Below are 19,788 nucleotides of genomic sequence, written 5' to 3'. Positions count from 1 at the left end.
GATTTAAGGAAATCTTTGACCAAAAAGCCCGTACAGAGTGTACGTCGCCTCATGGATCGCATCGACGAGTACAAAAAGGTTGAGGAAGATCAACAACAAGGTAAGGGTAAGGCGAAGGTTATCCCGCAGGAGAGAAGGGATTTCAGGTCGGACAGGTACCATAACAATAAGCTGAGGAGAGATTTCTCTAGGCAATCTGGCTCAGCCAATCCTCAAGTAGTTAATACCGTATTCTAAGAACCAGTGCACCAACTGCTGGAGAAAGTCCGTAAGGAATCCTACTTCAAATGGCCCAGTAAGATGGCGGGGGACCCTACGAAACGGAATCAGAACCTCTTTTGCCAGTATCATCAAGATATGGGTCATACCACCGAGAATTGTCGGATCCTTTGGAACCATTTAGAGCAGCTTGTTAGCGAGGGAAAATTGAAGCAGCACTTGTATTAACCCAACGGACAAGGAAATCGTTCGGGTTCAAATAATCAGAAGAACAACTCATCTCGGCCACCCTTAGGAACGATTAATGTCATCTTCGCTCCATCGGGCAAGACCGGTTCCTATCCCACAAGAGTGATGGTGGTGTCACATTCCCAAGCTAAGGAGTCTGGCTCGAGGCCGAAGAGGATCAAAGGGAGTACGCTTATTTTGGGATTCTCCGATGAGGATAAGGTTGGGACTATTCAACCACACGACGATGCCCTGCTGGTCACATTGAGAATAGGGAATTATGACGTCAAGAGGGTGATGGTCGATCAGGGTAGCGGTGCGGATATCATGTACCCTGACTTATTCAAAGGGCTTAAGTTAGGGCTGGAGGATCTCACTCCCTATGACTCGCCGTTGATAAGTTTTGAAGGGAAGGTTGTTATACCAAAGGGACAGATTCGATTACCCGTATAGTCTGGCTCGAAAATGGTCGAGGTGGATTTCATTGTGGTTGACGCATATTCTCCATACATGGCCATCCTCGCCAAGCCTTGGCTGCATGCTTTGGGTGCTGTCTCCTCGACTTTGCATGTTAAAATAGAATTCCCTTCGGGTGGATTCATTGAAGAAATTCTTGGTAGCCAATCAGTAGCAAGGCAATGCATATCAGCCGCAAAACTGCATCAAGCCAAATCCGAGTCCTTGGCCTCGACTGTGGAAGACTTATAGCAATTAACGACTCTGGATGCGTCCGGTGCGGTGACAGCAGAGGAGGCCATGTGTGAAGATTTGGAAAGATTTCTCATAACTGATGACCCCGAAAGGTTCTTTCAAGTTGGGATACAATTACCACACCAAGAGAAGATGGAATTAGTGATGTTTTTGAAAAACAATATCGATGTTTTTGCTTGGGATCCCTATGAGGCTTCAAGGGTTGACCCAAGCTTCATTTGCCATCATTTGAACGTCAACCCTGCCGTTGTTCCCAGGAGGCAACCACCTCGGCATTCTTCGAAAGAGCATTCCGAGGCCGTCAAGGAAGAGGTGCTCAAGCTCAAAATGGCTGGGGCTATTAAAGAAGTTTTCTACCCAGAGTGGTTGGCGCACACAGTCGTTGTGAAAAAGAAGAGCGAAAAGTGGAGAGTATGTGTGGACTTCACAGATCTGAACAAAGCCTACCCAAAAGACTCGTTCCCGATGCCTCGCATCGATCAGCTAGTGGATGCTACGGTCGGGCATCCTCGGATGAGTTTTTTAGATGCCTTCCAGGGTTATCACCAAATACCATTGGCGTTGGGTGATCAGGAGAAGACTGCCTTCATTACTCCTACGAGGAATTATCACTATAAAGTGATGTCATTCGGTTTGAAAAATGTAGGGGCTACTTACCAAAGGATGATGACCAGGATGTTCGAATCGCAGCTTGGAAAGACCATCGAGGTATATGTGGATGATATGGTAGTGAAGAGTAAGACAATACCTATGCATGTGAAAGATCTGGACGACACCTTTCAAACACTTAGGAAGTACAAGCTACGCCTTAACGCCTCAAAGTGTTCTTTTGGGGTAGGCTCTGGAAAATTCTTAAGGTACATGGTGACTCATAGAGGAATAGAGGTAAATCCGACACAGGTCAAAGCCATTCAGGGCTTGCAACCACCTCAGAATCCAAAGGAAGTTCAGAAATTGACCGGGATGACTGCTGCTCTTAGCAGATTTATCTCTCGGTCCGCCGATAGGTGTAGGCCTTTTTTCCAATTGTTAAATAAATGGAAGGGATTCCAATGGTCCGAGGAATGCGCTTTAGCTTTTCAGCAACTTAAGGAATATATTTCCCGGCCACCCATCATGTCTCGGTCGGAGATCGATGAAATCCTGTTTGCATACTTAGCTGTAGCTATCCATGCAGTTAGCCTGGTTCTGATAAGGGACAATGATGGGGTACAAAGACCGGTTTATTACGTCAGCAAATCTTTGAATGAAGCTGAGGTGCGTTATTTGCCTTTGGAGAAGGCAATTCTGGCCATAGTCCATGCTACATGAAAACTTCCTCACTATTTCTAGTCCCACACCATCGTGGTTCTGACTCAACTGCCTCTCAAGTCAGTATTACGAAGTGCCGACTATTCGGGGAAGGTAGCCAAGTGGGGAACTATTCTGGGAGCCTTCGATATTAAATATATGCCGCGAACCTCGGTGAAGGGCCAGGTTCTTGCCGATTTGGTGGCAGAATTTGCCGAACCATCGTTAGAAGAAACTGCGAAGGAATCGCACAAGGATGAAAAATCAGTTGGCATGATCACAAGCAAAGGGCCTCCAATTTGGAAAGCGTATGTTGATGGAGCAATAAACCAGAGGGGATCTGGCGTTGGACTTGTTTTGGTATCCCCTGAGGGAATTACCTTTAAGAAATCATTAAGATTAGCGTTCTCGGCCACTAATAAAGAGGCTAAGCACGAAGCTGTCCTGGTCGGTATGGATATGGTACGAAGAATGGGGGGAAAGGTGGTTCATATGTCCTCGGATTCTCAATTAGTTGTGGGCCAAGTGATGGGGACCATGGAGGCTAGGGATCCAAGAATGCAAGAGTACCTGACCCAGGTCAAATGTTTACAATCCGAGTTTGATTATTTCATCCTTTCGCATGTTTCTAGAAGTGGAAACATGCATGCTGACTCGTTGGCCACTTTGGCGACATCCTCGGCTCAGTGTCTGCCTAGGATTATCCTCGTCAAAGACTTGTTGAAACCAACTTTAACCACCACAGGTACCGTCCATATCCATCTGATAAGGCCCGGACCTAGCTGGATTGACCCCGTGGTTTCTTTTCTAAAAAGCGATGTTCTGCCCGAGGAGAAGTCTGAAACAGATAAAATTCGTTGAAAGGCGCCTTGGTTCTAGTTGTCCAAGGATCAGAAGTTGTATAAACGCTCCTTTTTTGGACCATACCTGCTGTGTGTACATCCTGAAGCGACGGAGGCACTTTTGGAAGAATTGCACGAGGGAATTTGTGGAAGCCATACTGTGGGGAGATCCTTAGCCCATAGGGCTCTGACTTAGGGATATTGGTGGTCTAATATGCAGAGAGAAGCTCAAGACTACGCAAGAAAATGTGACCAATGCCAAAGGTTCGCTCTCAATATTCATCAACCTGGTGAAGTCCTTAATCCTTTGTCTAGTCCTTGGCCATTCGCTCAAAGGGGACTGGATATAGTTGGGCCTTTTTCGAGGGCTGTCAGGAACAAAAGGTGGCTACTCGTGGGAACTGACTACTTCACCAAGTGGGTCGAAGCTGAGCTTCTATCAAATATTAGGGATGTGGACTCCAAGAAATTTATCTAGAAGAACATTATCACTAGGTTTGGGGTACCTCACACACTTATTTCAGATAATGGCGTGCAATTTGATAGTAAAACTTTCAGTAAATATTGTAATGACTTGGGCATCACAAATAGATAGTGCACTCCAGCTTATCCTCAGGGAAATGGACAGGCCGAGGCCGTTAACAAAATTATAGTCAATGGACTTAAGAAGAGGCTGGATGACGCAAAGGGTAGATGGGTAGAGGAATTGCCACACGTTTTGTGAACATATCGGACTACGCTATGAAGATCCATTGGAGAAACACCCTTCTCCATGACTTACGGGGCCAAGGCGGTGATACCTTTAGAATCTAGGGTTCCCACATTAAGGACGAGTTCTTTTAGCCCGAGAAATAACAATGGCCTCCTGGAAAAAATCTTGGATCTAGTTGAGGAACGGCGAGAGGCCGCCATGGTTCAAATGGCTTATTATCAGCAGAAGCTTAAACGAGGATATGATGCTCAGGTAAACCTGAGGCCGCTAGCGCCTGGGGATTTAGTGTTGAGGAAAGTCATGGGTACTGACAAAAATCCAGCATGGGGAAAGCTAGCACCAAATTGGGAAGGACCATATCGAATCATCTCTGTAGCGGGCATAAGGTCATATCGTTTAGCTGATCTAGATTAAAAAATTGTACAACGCCCTTAGAATGTAAACAACCTACGAAGGTATTATTATTAATAAAAAGTATTTTTATCATTCGTTGTTTAAATTATCATTATACGGTTCGATTTACTTATCGTTACTCATAAATATCAAACAGAAATTTGGTCATGCATGGTCCTCGGACCACATGCCTTGTGGAAATTGATATCCTATTGTTTGTTAAGCAGAACCTTAGTTATATCGGGTCCTCAGACCTTCTACTTTGGAGAAATTAACATTTCAATTCACTATTTCTAAATATCAAACAGAAACTTGGTTATGCATGGTCCTCGGACCACATACCTTGTGGAAATTGATATCCTATTGTTTGTGAAACAGAACTTTAGTTATGTCGGGTCTTCAGACCTTCTACTTTGGGGAAATTGACACTTTAATTCACTATTTCTAAATATCAAACAGAAACTTGGTCATGCATGGTCCTCAGACCACATACCTTGTGAAAATTGATATCCTATTGTTTGTTAAACAGAACCTTAGTTATGTCGGCTCCTTAGACCTTCTACTTTGGGGAAATTAACATTTCAATTCACTATTTCTAAATATCAAACAGAAACTTGGTCATGCATGGTCCTCGGACCACATACCTTGTGGAAATTGATATCCTATTGTTTGTTAAACAGAACCTTAGTTATGTCGGGTCCTTAGATCTTCTACTTTGGGGAAATTAACACTTCAATTCACTATTTCTAAATATCAAACAGAAACTTGGTCATGCATGGTCCTCGGACCACATACCTTGTAGAAATTGATATACTATTGTTTGTTAAACAGAACCTTAGTTATGTCAGGTCCTCAGACCTTCTACTTTGGGGAAATTAACATTTCAATTCACTATTTCTAAATATCAAATAGAAACTTGGTCACGCATGGTCCTCAGACCACATACCTTATGCAAATTGATATCTTATTGACTGTTAAACAGAACCTTAGTTGTGATGGGTCCTCGGACCCTCTACTTTGGAAAAATTAGCAAAAACCATACCACATTAGTGTTGATGTGTTGATGAGCTACAATAAGTTTGATGGACTGCTTTATGCCCCAAACTGAATCCAAAATTAAATTTTTGATGGTGTATTGCTGTATTACATATATTATGGTCTTGAGGCATGATTTACAAGTATATGCTAAGTATATGTACTTTTGTTTAAAGTTACGGCTAATTGAAATGTTATAAAAGTTTTACTATGTATTAGGAGGTGGAGTTAATTGTTCCATTCATTCAATTTTGCACTAAAGAGAAGCGAATTAGTATCTTTGTACTAAAGGTTGGAAGTCAGATGAAGATCAAACCATTCAAAGTTTCTCATTAATTTCTTTTAAGATGTACACTCGAAATAAAAGCCCTAATACAAAAATTGTTACATAAGAAAGGAAAAAGGGGGGTCCTAAGTGGCCTGATCCTTAAGCCTTAGAAGGGGGTCCTGCTCGGAAGTGTTGGCAGCCTCTTTAGGTTTGCGGTCCTCCTCTGTTCATTTCAGCTCTTCTTCGAATGAGGTCTGGACTTGTTTCCCTTTGTCTCTTGCCACTGGTGGAGGGACATTAGGCTCGGCATTCTGGCTCATAGGCTTCTCGGCTCCGTCGCCTTGTTCCTTCTCTTTGTCAGAACCAGCAAGTTCTTTAGGAGTTGGAATGGCCAGCGGAATCATGGATAGTTGCATTAAAGGTGCCGTCTCGGGGGTAGGTGCGACAGAAGGAAGCTCTTCGAGCACTTGGATGTCCTGCAGAAGCCAAATGTTTTCAGGCTTCCTCAACTCGAAAGTTGTGGAAATCCCTGCTACATTTAGAGCTTCCACCCACACTTGTTGGCAGTACTCCCGGCACAGCTCGGCAAACTCTTCTATCAGTTGGTTTTCTGTCGCCTCCACCCCTTCTTTGTAAGCAGCCTTCTTCGCGGCCTCCACGCCGTCCTTGAAGGTACAAGCTTCTTCCCTCATCCTAGCAAGCTCCTTCTTCAGGTCGGAGTTTTCTTGCTGGGCTTTGGACAAGTCCTCGTCCTTCTGACGCAGAAGCTTGCGTTGCCCCTTCACCTGGGTCCTCATTGTCTTCAGGCTGGCCTCGGCGCCGTCCCTCTCCCTCTTATGCTCTGCCAGCTGCGTGGTTAGGTTTTCATTCTGCGCAAAAGCTTGGCCTAGGGACTTCTCGGTCTCCTCCCTGACCTCAAGTTCAACTGCAGCTTTCTTCTAAGAGTCTTCCACCCACTTCTCGGCATCAAAGACTTCTTGAATGGCCTACGTTAAAATATTAAAATAAATGCGTTATTGTTAAAGCAAATTCAAAGTACATGAGAACAATTTTTTCATTAAAATATAGTGAAAGCAGTAAGGTGGGGGTACACACGAGACACTTACCAAAGCTAAGTCCCTTTTGAGCGAGAGAAAAAGATGCGGTTGGTTCATCTTGTCCAGAGCGTCCATGTCCTTGGGCAGAAGAAGGGGCCGTTCCAAAACCTCGACCAAGTGGTGAGCGTGACCTTGCTGGAACACCCTGATGCTGGATTGGCAAGAGATTGGTGCCCCATCTAGCTTCAGCTCGGGAGACTAGTTGGCCGGTGTACGGCGTACCTCAGCCAGGTCCCGGGTCTCCCCACTTTCCACTGAAGAGGCACGTCCCTTACCTTTGCCAGCTTTCTGTGTGGCTGTTGCTGTTTTAGCTTCTTCTGCCTCTCCACGTCTACCTCCTCGGCCTCATTTTTCCTCTTCTTCTTAGGCTCCGGAATGGGAAGTTTAGGGTCGGAGGGAGGAGGGGGCGATGGCAAAGGAGGAGGAATCTGGGACTCACCAACATCCTTCTTGGAGGGTTTCGAGCCCCTCTTCGTCATCAGCTTCCTCAGAATGGACATGTCGTCTTCTTCGGAGCTAGAGTCGAGCCGTGCAATTATTAAACCTTGTATGCCCGAAGTTTCGGCGGGCACGTGCTCTTCGTCCGAGAGGATGACGAGTTGATCCTCTCGAGGTCTTTCAGCTTCTTCAAAGCGAAACTAGTCAATCTCCTCGTCAAACGATTGTTGCGAGGATGCAGGCTCTTCTCGGAAGACGGTTGTCTGGGAATGTGCCGAGAGAGGAATTGCTGCGATGGGGTGAGAGTACAGAATGATGGAAGGGTCGTTTGGGAGTTCGCGGTTAGAAAGGAAGCCTCATCGAGGAACGTCTATCCTTCTGCGTCGTTTGTCTCCTGCGGTGATCGTGTTGTCAATCTCCTGGAAGTCCTCTGATAAAGGATCGTATCCTAATATCAGGTGGGCTGCTCTCACTTGTAGGTCTTCGCTAACAAAGACTTCAGAGCGAAGAACGCGGTTGAGATCTATGACGTTGCAAAGGCTTAGACGTAGACGTACGTGTTGTTTATGTGCGAAAAAAAACATCCGAGGAGACGAGCATGGTTAGATTAACGATAAATATCAAAGGAAAGTGCATTAATATGCAATGTAATCAAAAACGGTAAAGATAATGGGATTAAGTCATGGGTCAAGGAATCTAACTCCTATGGAGTCACACCTGGGTCTTTCCATTCGACTGGGCAGTGAGGACCGTCAAACCAGTTTCTCGACGTGAAAAGATAGTCGTCTTTCATGCCTTTGTTAGACTTGGGAAGACAAGATATGAGCCTAACAATGCTAGACCTAGATTTAACGTAGTATCCTACGCTTTTAAGCTTATGGCACTCGTACATGTAAACGACGTCATGCCATGTGAGGTTCAAGCCCATTTGCTTGTTTAAAGTATCGACACAACCTAAGACTATAAATACATTTGGCGTGCACTGATCTAGGCATAACCTATGGTTACGAAGGTATTCGCTGGTTACGTTTTTCATGGAAAGGGTCATCCCACCTTCTAGGAAGGTGATGATGGGGATAATAACTTATCCCTCTTTCCTAGCGTTACCTATGGCTTCTACAGGACAGTATCTTAAGTCTACATCTTGGGAAATTTGGTATTTGGCCTGGAAACCCTCCATACTGGCGTCGGTATCTACCAAATACTTAAATCTACCCATTTGGTGGGAGTGAGAATGAAAGTTTAGTGAAGGGGAGGGGTCTAGATGTTGGCCGAGGACAAAAGCTGAGAAGGAATGAGTTAGGGAGTTGAAAACTTACGAGAAATAATTAGGTGATTCTTCACGAGCTTCTTGAGAGAAAAGATAGTGATTAACTCTTAGATGTGATTGATTTCTAAAAGAATGGATGGAGATACGGATTCCTAGGCATTTTGACGTGTGGAAGGCGGCCACGAATCAAAATTGTCCCGCCCAAATTTTTAAGACAAACCTAGACCGTTGGATGCTTATCTCACCGTTGAACGTGAGAGACAAGACATAACTTGTAGTCATAAATGCGAGTGTTTCAGGTTTCGAAGCGTCAGAGGCAGTTTTAAAGGAACAAAAGGACCCCTACACGTGTGGCGGTTTGCAAAGTGTGTGGAGGGTGCCCTGTTGGTTCAAAACTCCATTTCTCTCCTCGAATGGGAGGGAAAAATGAAGTTTTGAGGGGCTATTGTGGGGGTAAAAATGTTTAAAGGCACGTTTGGGCATTGGGCCTGGTTAATTGGTATAAGTCTATTCAATCAGAGTCTTCTAGGCCCACAGGTTAGTCCGCACTATAATGGTCCAAGGAGTAGTCCGAGGTGGAGTATCTCCTCAGACAGGCCTAGTAAAGGCCATGGGACTTGCTAAAAGGCTTAGAGACTAAATTCTGGAAGGTCTGTTGGGTAAAGACGTGATCCAAGCACCCGTTAGAAGCGGGAACATGGGAGAAATATCTGAGGAAAAAACTACTACCACCACATTAAAGGCCCTGCATCTACCTCCTTGACCGCATTAATGGAGAAATGACCTCTAAACAGTAGTATTCAGCCTTCCAGCTATTATTTGAAGACTTTAAGAAGGTGGTGGATGGAACAAGTATCCAGGAGAAATATCTGTGTTACACATGGATGAAACAGGAAAGAAGAAGAAGAATATAAGAAGACGAGAGAGGAAGAAAAAATTGGGCTCTTCTTTGAAAACTAAAAATTGTAATCTCTTGCTTAAAGAAAGAAAGGCTATACAAATTGTCCTCGGCTTACGTATGAGGAGGGATTTTTGTCACATTCATCTATTACTTGCATAGACTGCGGCATTCTAGCCTGTTTATCAACTTTCAAATATCCCTAACCTAGGTTTCAAACTCATACTCTACAAATTTCATTATATAAGGCTCTTTGGGCCTAAGCCCATCACTCGTTTTGGGTCCGGGTACAAATTGTGCACCTACAATGAGTTCAATGGAATGTTTATCCTCAATTAAAATGTTCAAGAATCAATAATTTAGTATTGTCTCAGTTAAGAGTACTTTTTTTTTTATGAACTCTCAGCTAAAAGTACTTAAACCAAGGCATGATCGTGTATACATGGTTGATTATGATTAAGCATAATAATAAAGTGCGATAGCAGATTGAGTAGAAAATTAAAGTACTGAAATAAAACATTTTTTTTTAATAAAAAGGGGTATTATTTTTATAATAGAGAGTTTACACAACAACAATCATATTAGTCATTTAAGAGACAAAGTCTACTAGTCCTTATTTGCCTTATGATGATGCACAGAAAATCAGTAAGCTGAATGCTCTGAAATTCAATGGGCTTGAGGTTGTCTAGAATGCATGAAAAGAAAAAAAGACAAGATCAAAGGTGACTGGGATGAACCGATCAAGAACCCTTCGATGCTAAAGTTAGTCTTCTCTCTAGAACTCAAGAATTCCAAATTTAGGAGTGTGGAAACTTACCTTCATTTGATATGGCTGAGTCCTTTTATAGTGAGTTTTGGAGTGGTTACTTGTTTAGTAACTTCCCCAACGTGGGTGGAAGTTAGAAGGTTTAGACTTAACTTCTACAACTACTATTGGAAGTTAAGAACTTAGTGGGAAGTTAGAGCTATGAGTAAGGATTTCACTCCCACTTCAAAATAGTAGAACATGGTTCGAATTATAAGCTTTCAAATAGAGATTTAGTCTGAAAATGTCTAAGTGTTGGGTGGTCATCCAGATGATTCCACTCTGGACAACCTTCTTGCACTTGGACGACCTTCTTCAGAGGCCTTCGTAGGTTAAACCTCCATTGCAATTCTGAACATTTAATATATCAGGTGGACAACCTTTGGACAACACGATGGACAAACTGGAGTTGGTCAATTTTTTGGTTTACCATCAGTTGCCCCCTTGTCCAAGATTCGTCCTGGCCACTGTAGTAGAATCTTGATTCACTGTTCACTTTTGACACGTGTTGATGTTTCAGTAGTCAATTGATGTGCCACGTGGCATCCTAGTTTTGGTTGAATTTTGTCTTCTCAGATTTCGCCTAATGTCACGATCTTATTGGCCAACCCATCACGTCGATTTATTTTTTCAAGGGGACATGCCATGTGTCAATTTCTGGTTGGTCCACGTCGTGTCATTGACCTATCTTTAGAGCCTATAAATATGCACATTCTCTCTCTTACCCCTTTCACTTTTTAGATATTTTCTTTTCTACCATCTCGTCGAAGAGCTTCGTCTAGTCATCTTTGTCCCTAGTCTCTCGTTAGGTACTTCCTTCTCTTCATTCTTAGGTTTCCTTCTTTAGGAAATTCTGTTTATTATATTTATAAATATGTCTGCGTCTAGTGGTAGTACTAAGAGAGAGATAGACGAGTATCAAGACGAGTCACTTGGTAGTAGTGGTAGTTATGAGAGTAGCAATGATAGTAGCGACAGTAGTTCCCAAGACGAGTATTATTCGTCCAAGGTTCTTGGATTTCCTTTAAAGGACTTCCAAGAGGAAATGCAACATAGGATGACTTCTAGGACTGAGGTTAGCTCGTCCAGAAGAAGTAAATCACCTAATCCCCTTCAAGACTAAAACGTCATTTATAGCTGTGCCCTAGAGGTTGCGTCTATCTTAGATATGAACAAGTTAACAACCCTTGTAGCTAGATACCAAATTTCCCTTGAGTTTAGACCTCATCTGCCTGAAAGTGGAGAGTGGTGTTATTCTCCTCTTTCTGGCTTTGGTGTCTATGCTTCTTATTTATTAGCCGGTCTTAGATTTCCCCTTAATCCCTTCTATAGAGACCTCTTCCATAGATTGGGTATTGGACCAAACTAGCTCAACCCTAATGGATAGAGGATGATAGTAGCCATGCAAGTGTTATGGCATGAGGTATTTGAGGGGAACCATCCAATCACAGTGGACAAGTTCCTCTTTTGCTATAAACCTTCAGAAATCAAACAGTCTGCTGGTTTTTACCAGCTCTAGTCTAGGGGTCCCCAATTTAGTTTGATTAGGGGTCATAATTCATCAGATAGGTCGTGGAAGAAAGAATTTTTTTTCATTTTTGGAAATTGGGCTAGGGACCCAAGTGATGTAAATAATGCCCCATTTTCTCCTTTTAGCAATGCCCTAGGTCGTCTTCACCCTAAGGGTATGTCTTTTATCCTTTACTTCATTCATTTTATTTATTTTTTCCCCCACCTAACCATGTTATTCAATTGTGCAGCTATTACTCATCCACATTTGGACAAATTTTACTTGAAGCGCATTGACAGAGCTTGTGCTCATCCTAAGAGGTCCTTCCATAGCCTAGTGACCTTTCGTCGTCTTACTTTCTGGGGGCTTGGTCTTGAGCCCACTAAGGAGAATCTTGCACATGAGGAGACTACTCGTCGAAGTAAGTGTCACCCATCATTCTCTTCTTCTTTTTTAATCCTTTATTCTTCCCTCACCGCAGGGTTAGCCACCATGAAGGAGAATAAAGGAAAGAATGTGGCTAGTGGCACTAAGGAAGAGGGAGACGTCCAAGTTCAGGACGAGCCAGTTACATTGGCCGTCTAGAAGCCTGTCGTCTAGACTACTGCTGGGAAGAGGAAAAGCATTTTAAGCAATATAGACCTTAGGAACCTTCCAAGTCGTCGGGGTCATAAAAAGCAAAAGTCTAGCAAGACCCCTCTTCCCAAGGTTTCAAAGCCTCAGGATGCGACAGTAGTCTTGGACGATCCGGCAGTGATCCTGGTGCCCACTCAAGCTTCTCCTTTAGTCGTCCAGCCTGAAAATCCTACTCCTCTTGTAGCCAAAGGTCCTCAGAGAGTTCATCCTTCAATTCCAACCAAACGTCCTCCAAACTTGGTACTGGATGAAGATTATGCCTGGAAGACGTTCGAATGACTCATCTCTGAAAGAAAAGTGAGTGTATGTTATGACATGTCAGTGAGAGACTTTGAATGCTTGGCTTGGCCATCCATGATTTTTTCAAGGTAAGTAGTTTTCTTGTTTTTCTAATTTCATTTTTCTATGAAATTTAAGAAAAAAATCTAACTCCCTTTCGTCCATCTGTTTTTCAGGCCATGGAAAAGTTTTATACTATGTCCAACCAAGCCAAGGAGCTTTGTGACGAGGCCAAAGCTTCTAAGACGAAGAACAAGGAATTGAAGGACGAGTTTCTTTTGAAGAAGGGAGAGGTGATCAGGCTAATCGAGGAGCTCACTCGCCTTCAAGGAATTGAGAAGGATCTAAGGAACCAGGTGGAAGAGCTCAAGGCAAACTTCATTGAGAAGGAGACTTGCATCAACCACCTTAAGGTGAAATGTCAAGGGTTCACGTCGTCCTTGGACAAAGCTAAGGAGTAAGCCATTGCAACTTTCTTGAAGTCATGCAACTTCACCAATCTTCTAGACCGACATTATGTTGCTAGCTTTGAAGATTTTCGTTCTTATGCCAAGGAGGCCTATCCTGAGATAGACTTTGACTCCTTCAAAATTCCTACAGCAACAAAGAGTTCCTTGCTTCAAACGAGCTTTGAGGACATCTGCATCATAGACGATGCTTCAACTAAGCCTATTAAGGACAATGTCGAGCCCGCCAAGGACGACCCAAAGTCTGGAGACAATGCCCCTAATGGTTTATCTCGGTAATCTTTATTTCTTTTAGAAAAATTTATTTATTTTTATTTCGTTGGGAGTGCCCGTTGTTTTGTGCTTTTTTGTTTTAAAACTTATTTAAGTATAGTTTCCTCGTCCAAGTTTTATGGACGTATAACATATACAATAGCCTTCATTGGCTTGAACAACATAAGGGTTTTTGAACAATGGTCATCTACCCTTTTAAATTTTTATAAATATCTATTTTCATGTTCATTCTTTATTCATTATTGAACATATTATATATTATGCATGAATGAATTTTTCTTTGTTTACATCATCCATGTCATATTCTATGGTTTTTAAGTGTGGTCCGTCCATATATGAAGGCATTTAGTTCGTCCATATTAGGATAACTTTTATGCTCAACGTTCTACCATTCATTATAGTTTACAAGTGTAACTCATCTATGAATGGAATTTCTATTGCCAGCTTTATTCGTCCATAGGTTTAACTTATAGCTCGCATTAACCTTCGTCCATGGGCTAGACGGTTCTTTGTTCATCTTTGGGTAAGACTTTTCCAACATCTTCTCGTCCTGAGACTAGATTTTTTAGCTGGCTATATTTTTTCATGGATTTTGAATATTCTTGCAAGCATGCTTTGCCTCATCCATTAGCCATGGTTTTGAAACCTGGACTGGACCAGACTGAACCGGTCCGACCAGGAAAACCACGAACCTCTCAGTTTTGCGGTTTTTTTAACTTCAAGAACTGCTCTATAGAAAAAAAAGCAGGGACCCGTGCGAACCGTGGTCGAACCGTACGGTTCTAAGAACCGTAAACAGTTCAACGGTTCTCACGAACCCTCCCTCACCTCAAATCGCCTCTCTCCCTCGTCAGCCACTGCACTCCTCAGCTCAGTCAAATCTCTAATAATATCCTCCATAAGTCTCCAGATGCCAGTCAAAGCTTCTGTCCTCGTCGGCATTGTCGTCTACTGCTGCCTCCAGTTGATGACCAGTGATCGGACCTCTCTAAACCAGTGAAAGACTCGCTTTTTCTCACTATGTTGCTTTCTCTCTTTTTCGCTGAGATGATCACTCTTTTGTTTGAACTTTATTGAAGTCTTTCTCTGTTGGGTAAAGATGTAAAGTAGTATATGCTTCGTAAAAAACGCTAGCCCTCGTGTATCACCACAAACCACATAAATTGATGTATTTATTAATTATTATATTTAGTTTTTATCTTTGTTGATATTATATTAGTGTATTACAGACTTTACAGTACCACCACTGCTACTAGAGTACTACAGCTTTAAGCTTTCTAAGCTCTCATGTTTTAATAATATTTTAATGTTAGATTTAAATTTTGTAGTGGTTTTTTTTATACGAAAAAATTGATAGCGGTAGTTTTCTAGTTTGTTACTACAACAGTTGTGTTATACTCATTATATCATCTACTATAATATTGTTATATACTTATTTGTTTGTTTATTTATTAAGTTTGCTTAAGATTTAATATTTTTCTATTTGTCTTATGAAAATTATGATATGAAAAATATATTTGAAAGATAGATCTCATATTTATTTGGGGACTATTTTAGTTAATTTTTCTATTTTTACTAATTTAATGTATTTATTTATATTTAAAATGATTATTAAATTAATTATGATGTCATCATTGTTCGACCTCAAAAACCTTGAACTTTTCCTTTTACGGTTCAATGAACGGTCCGGGTCTGAAAACTATGTCATTAGCTAGACGAGGATACCTTAGGTTCGTTTTATTTTGCTTTTACCTTATTTAAGGAAAGCTTATAGACGTCACATCCCTGCGTCCAGAGACTTTGCTCGTCTTGGGCCTTTAGCCTTCTTGTGGATTAGTTTTAATAAGAACTTCAACAATATGAAAATTGGAAATTCACACAACCTAATATACATTGGAAATCCAAACTGTATTTACATACCATAAACATCGTCCACAAGCATGGCACATGCTTAAAAACTAGTGCCTTTAGGGAATTAAAAATATTTATGTACAAACGGACTAAGTTCATGACTTCATCCATCATTACTACATCCATAGACAATGCACAAGCTAAAAGCTAGTGCATTTTTAGGGAATTAAAATACTAAAAAACATGTAGTACTAGCAATAAACACAAATAAACATAAGTAATGGAAAGCAACATATAACTTAAACTCGTCTAGGCTGATGCTTCACTGATAATATCTTCTTAGATGCTCAACATTCCAAGGGTGTTCTAACTTTCGTCCATCTAGGACTTCCAAGCAGTATGATCCCTATCTTTTGCAATTGATAACCCTTGGGTCCTTCTCAATTAGGCCCCAATTTTCTGGGGGCCAAGTTTCTGGTTGCTAAGCAGACCCTTTTTAGGACGAAGTCCCCAATGTTGAAGTGCCAAGGTTTTACCATTGCATCATATCGTTTGGCCATATGGTTTTTATACCTCGCTGCTCTTTGTTCTGCATCCATTTTCACCACGTCAATCAAATCAAGATTGAGACAATGTTTCTCTTCATTTTCCTCGTACTTATACTTCATCACCCTGTGCTTAGCCATGTGTATTTCTACAGGTATGACTGCTTCACTTCCATAGGCTAGTTTAAAAGGAGTTTCCCCTGTGGGAGTCCTCACAGTCGTCCTGTAGGCCCATAAAACACCTGGTAGCTCGTCTAGCCATACTCCCTTTGCTCCCTCAAATCGAGTCTTGATGATCTTCAACAAGGATCGATTTGCAACTTTAGCTTGTCCATTTGCTTGTGGGTGGGAGGGTGAGGAATAATGATTCTTTATTCCAAGCTACTCACAGAAATCTTTGAATGGTGTGTTATCAAACTATCTTCCATTATCTGACACTAGTACCCTAGGAATCCCAAATCGGCAGACAATGCTCTTCTAGATGAAGTTCTTGACGTTCTGTTGTGTAATCTTTGCTAAGAGTTCAGTTTCCACCCATTTAGTGAAGTAATCAATCTCCACTACTAAAAACTTCATCTGTCTGGTTCCTATTAGAAAGGGACCCAAAATATTCAATCCCCATTATGCAAAGGGCCATGGGGCCATCATCGAGGTGAGGTACCCCAATGGTTATCTAGGGATATTAATGAAACGTTGACACTAATCACACACCTTAACATAAGCCTTAGCATCTGCCTGAATGGTCGGCTAGTAATATCCTACACAGATGACCTTATGGTCGAGAGCTCTTTCTCCTGAATGGTTTGCGCGTGCTCCTTCATGAACTTCTCTCAATACATAGCTTGATTCATTTGGAGCTAAATGCCTTAGGTAAGGCTGAGAGAAGCCTCTTTTATATAGCATCTCATCTATAAGGACATACTTAGCTGCTCTAATCCTTAGCTTTCTAGCTTTGTCCCTTTCTTCTAAAAGCCTTCCATCCCTAAGGTAAGCTACTATTGAAGTCATCCAGTTTTCTTCTCCTTCAATCTGCTGCACCTCTAGAAGATCTATGCTTGACATGTATTGGACTTCATCATACTCGTCCAGTGACCTATCTACTGAAGCTGTCTTTCCTAAGGCATCTGCTACCATGTTTTTCTCCCTTGGAACTTGAAGAAAACTGGTTTCCTTAAATTTCTTAAGTCACTTCACCTTGCTGAAATACTTCTTCATCCATTCTTCTTTAGCTTCATATGTTTCATTCACTTGACCCATGATTAACTAAGAGTCTCCTTGAACAACTATTAATTCTACCCCTAAGGACTTGACCAACTCCAGCCATTTATGGAAAGCTTCATATTCAACTTCATTATTGGTTGTCTAGTACTGTAGACAAGCTGCATACTTCAACTTATCCCCTTCCGGAGATTTTAGTATAACTCCTATACCTCTGGCATATTGTGTAGACGAACCATCTACATAGATGATCTACTTCTTAACTACATCCATCTTGTCTAGATCACCATGATTGGGAGTGAATTCTGCAATGAAATCTGCCAAAACTTGAGCCTTTATCACAATTCTTGGTAAATACCTAATATCAAACTCACTAAGTTCTATAGCCCACTAGACGAGTCATCCTACAGCTTCCAACTTGTTCATTGCCTTCTTGAGTGAATGATCCATCAAGACATTGATGATATGAGCTTGAAAGTAATGCCTTAGTTTCCTGGAAGCAGTTATTAGTGCAAAGGCTAGTTTCTTCATTATAGGATATCATCTCTCTGCACCCCTTAATGCTCAACTTGTATAATAAATAGGTTTCTGTATCTTCCCTTCTTCTTTGATCAATGCTGAACTCATTACATGTGGGGACACTGCTAAGTATAAATATAATTCCTCACCTGGTATAGAAGGGCTTAGTAGAAAAGCCGTTGTAAGATAGCCCTTAAGATCTTGGAAGGCCTTCTAACACTCATTCGTCTATTCAAACGCCTTCTTAAGAACCTTGAAAAATAGCAAACATTTGTCAGTAGCTTTCAAGACAAACCTGTTAAGGGCTGCAACTCGTTTAGTGAGAGACTAGACTTCCTTGATGTTTCTTGGTGGCTCCATGTCCAATATTGTTTGGATCTTATCAGGATTTGCTTTGATTCCTCTATGTGAAACTATAAACCCTAGGAACTTCCCTAACGAAACCCCAAAAGCACACTTCCTTGAATTCAGCTTCATGTTATATCATCTAAATGTGTCAAAGGTTTCCTAAAGTTCATCTAGGTGCTTCTTCTCGTCCAAGCTTTTTACCAACATGTCATCTGCATACACTTCTACATTCCGTCCCGTTTGTGGACGAAACATATGATTAACCAGCCTCTGATAAGTTGCCCCCGCGTTCTTCAAACCGAAGAGCATCGCTTTGTAGCAAAATTGGCCTTGACTGGTAATGAAGGATGTCTTTTCTTGGTCTACCTTGTCCATCCTTATCTGGTTATAACCTAAAAAGGCGCCCATAAAGCTTAGCAACTTATGACCTGCTATTGAGTCTACTAGCTGGACAATACGTGGCAATGGATAGTTGTCCTTGGGGTATGCCTTGTTTAAATCGGTGAAGTCCACACACATCCTTCATTTACCATTAGCCTTCTTGACCATCACTACATTAGCTAATCAATCTGAGTAACAAACTTCCCGAATAAACTCTATTGTGGTTAACTTCTGGACCTCTTCCTTGATAACATTATCTCGTTCAGGAGCAAAGACCCTCTTCTTCTAATGAACGGGCTTGGAGTAAGGATGCACATCCAAACGATGGGTAATGACGCTTGGGTCAATCCTTGACATGTCTTCATGACTCCACACGTAAACATCACTGCTCTTCCTTAAGAATTGGACGAGGTCTTGCTTTGTCTTCTCTTCCATGCTTGTTCCAATCCTGGTAAACCTCTCAGGGTTACTTTCATCCAGAGGAACATCTTCCAGAACTTCAATGGGCTTCGCAGCAACCCTTCTCTCTTCTATATTCATCGTCTGCACATGCTCGTCCATGGCCAATATGGCTAAGTAGCATTCTCTAGCTGCTAACTGATCTCCTTGCACTTGTCCTATTCCATAATCTGTTGGAAACTTGACAAATAGGTGATAGCTGGACGTCACTACCTTCTAATTATTCAGAGCTGGTCGTCCAATGATGACATTGTAAGAATATGACCAATCTACAACGATGAAATTCACCTCTTTTGCAATCTGCTGTGGATATGCTCCTACCATGACAGGTATAGTAATAGTGCCCACTAGTTGTACCTTCATTCCTTCAAATCCAATTAAAGGTGCATTCACTAAACGAAGTTAATCTCTTCCAAGCCTCATCTGCTGGAAGGCGGGATAATATAGGATATCTACTAAACTCCCATTATCTACTAGTACCCTTCTAATTGTGTAGTCTGCAATGAGCAAGGTTTTGACGATTGCATCGTCATGTGGATAATGGACCTTTCTAGCATCCTCGTCCGTGAAGGCGATAGCTTGCTCGTCTGCCCCCTCAGTTCTTAGTGGTCGTCTAGAGAGTTGAACATTCTGCACCACCTTCAAGTAGGTCTTTTTTGACTTGAAGGATCGTCCTCTTGGAGTTCCTCCTACAATAACTCTTATTTCTCTAAGTAGAGGCCGTGATGGCTCTTCTACCTTCCCCTTTAACTTCTCATCCTTATGATCACGTCCAAGTAAATTTCTCAACTTTCCTTATCTGATGAGATTCTCAATTTGTTGCTTCAAGTCATAGCATTCATCCGTGTCGTGCCCGTGATCTCTATGGAAGCGGCAATACTTGTTCTTATTGCGCTTGTTAGGATCTCCCTTCATCTTCTCTGGCCACTTCAAGGATAGGTCATCCTTGATCTGCATAAGCACTTGATTAAGTGGAATATTTAGGGGCGCATAATGCCGAATTCGTCTTGAAGACGAACTTGCCTTCTGGTTGTCTCTGTCCTTTTTCTCTCTCTTCTGGGCCTTCTTTGGACGAGGGCCTTGTTTTGAATGAAGT

The sequence above is a fragment of the Castanea sativa genome, chromosome 9 (assembly GCF_040712315.1).
Source record: "Castanea sativa cultivar Marrone di Chiusa Pesio chromosome 9, ASM4071231v1".
In the NCBI taxonomy this organism is placed as follows: domain Eukaryota; kingdom Viridiplantae; phylum Streptophyta; class Magnoliopsida; order Fagales; family Fagaceae; genus Castanea; species Castanea sativa.
This window is presented reverse-complemented; position numbering follows the sequence as displayed.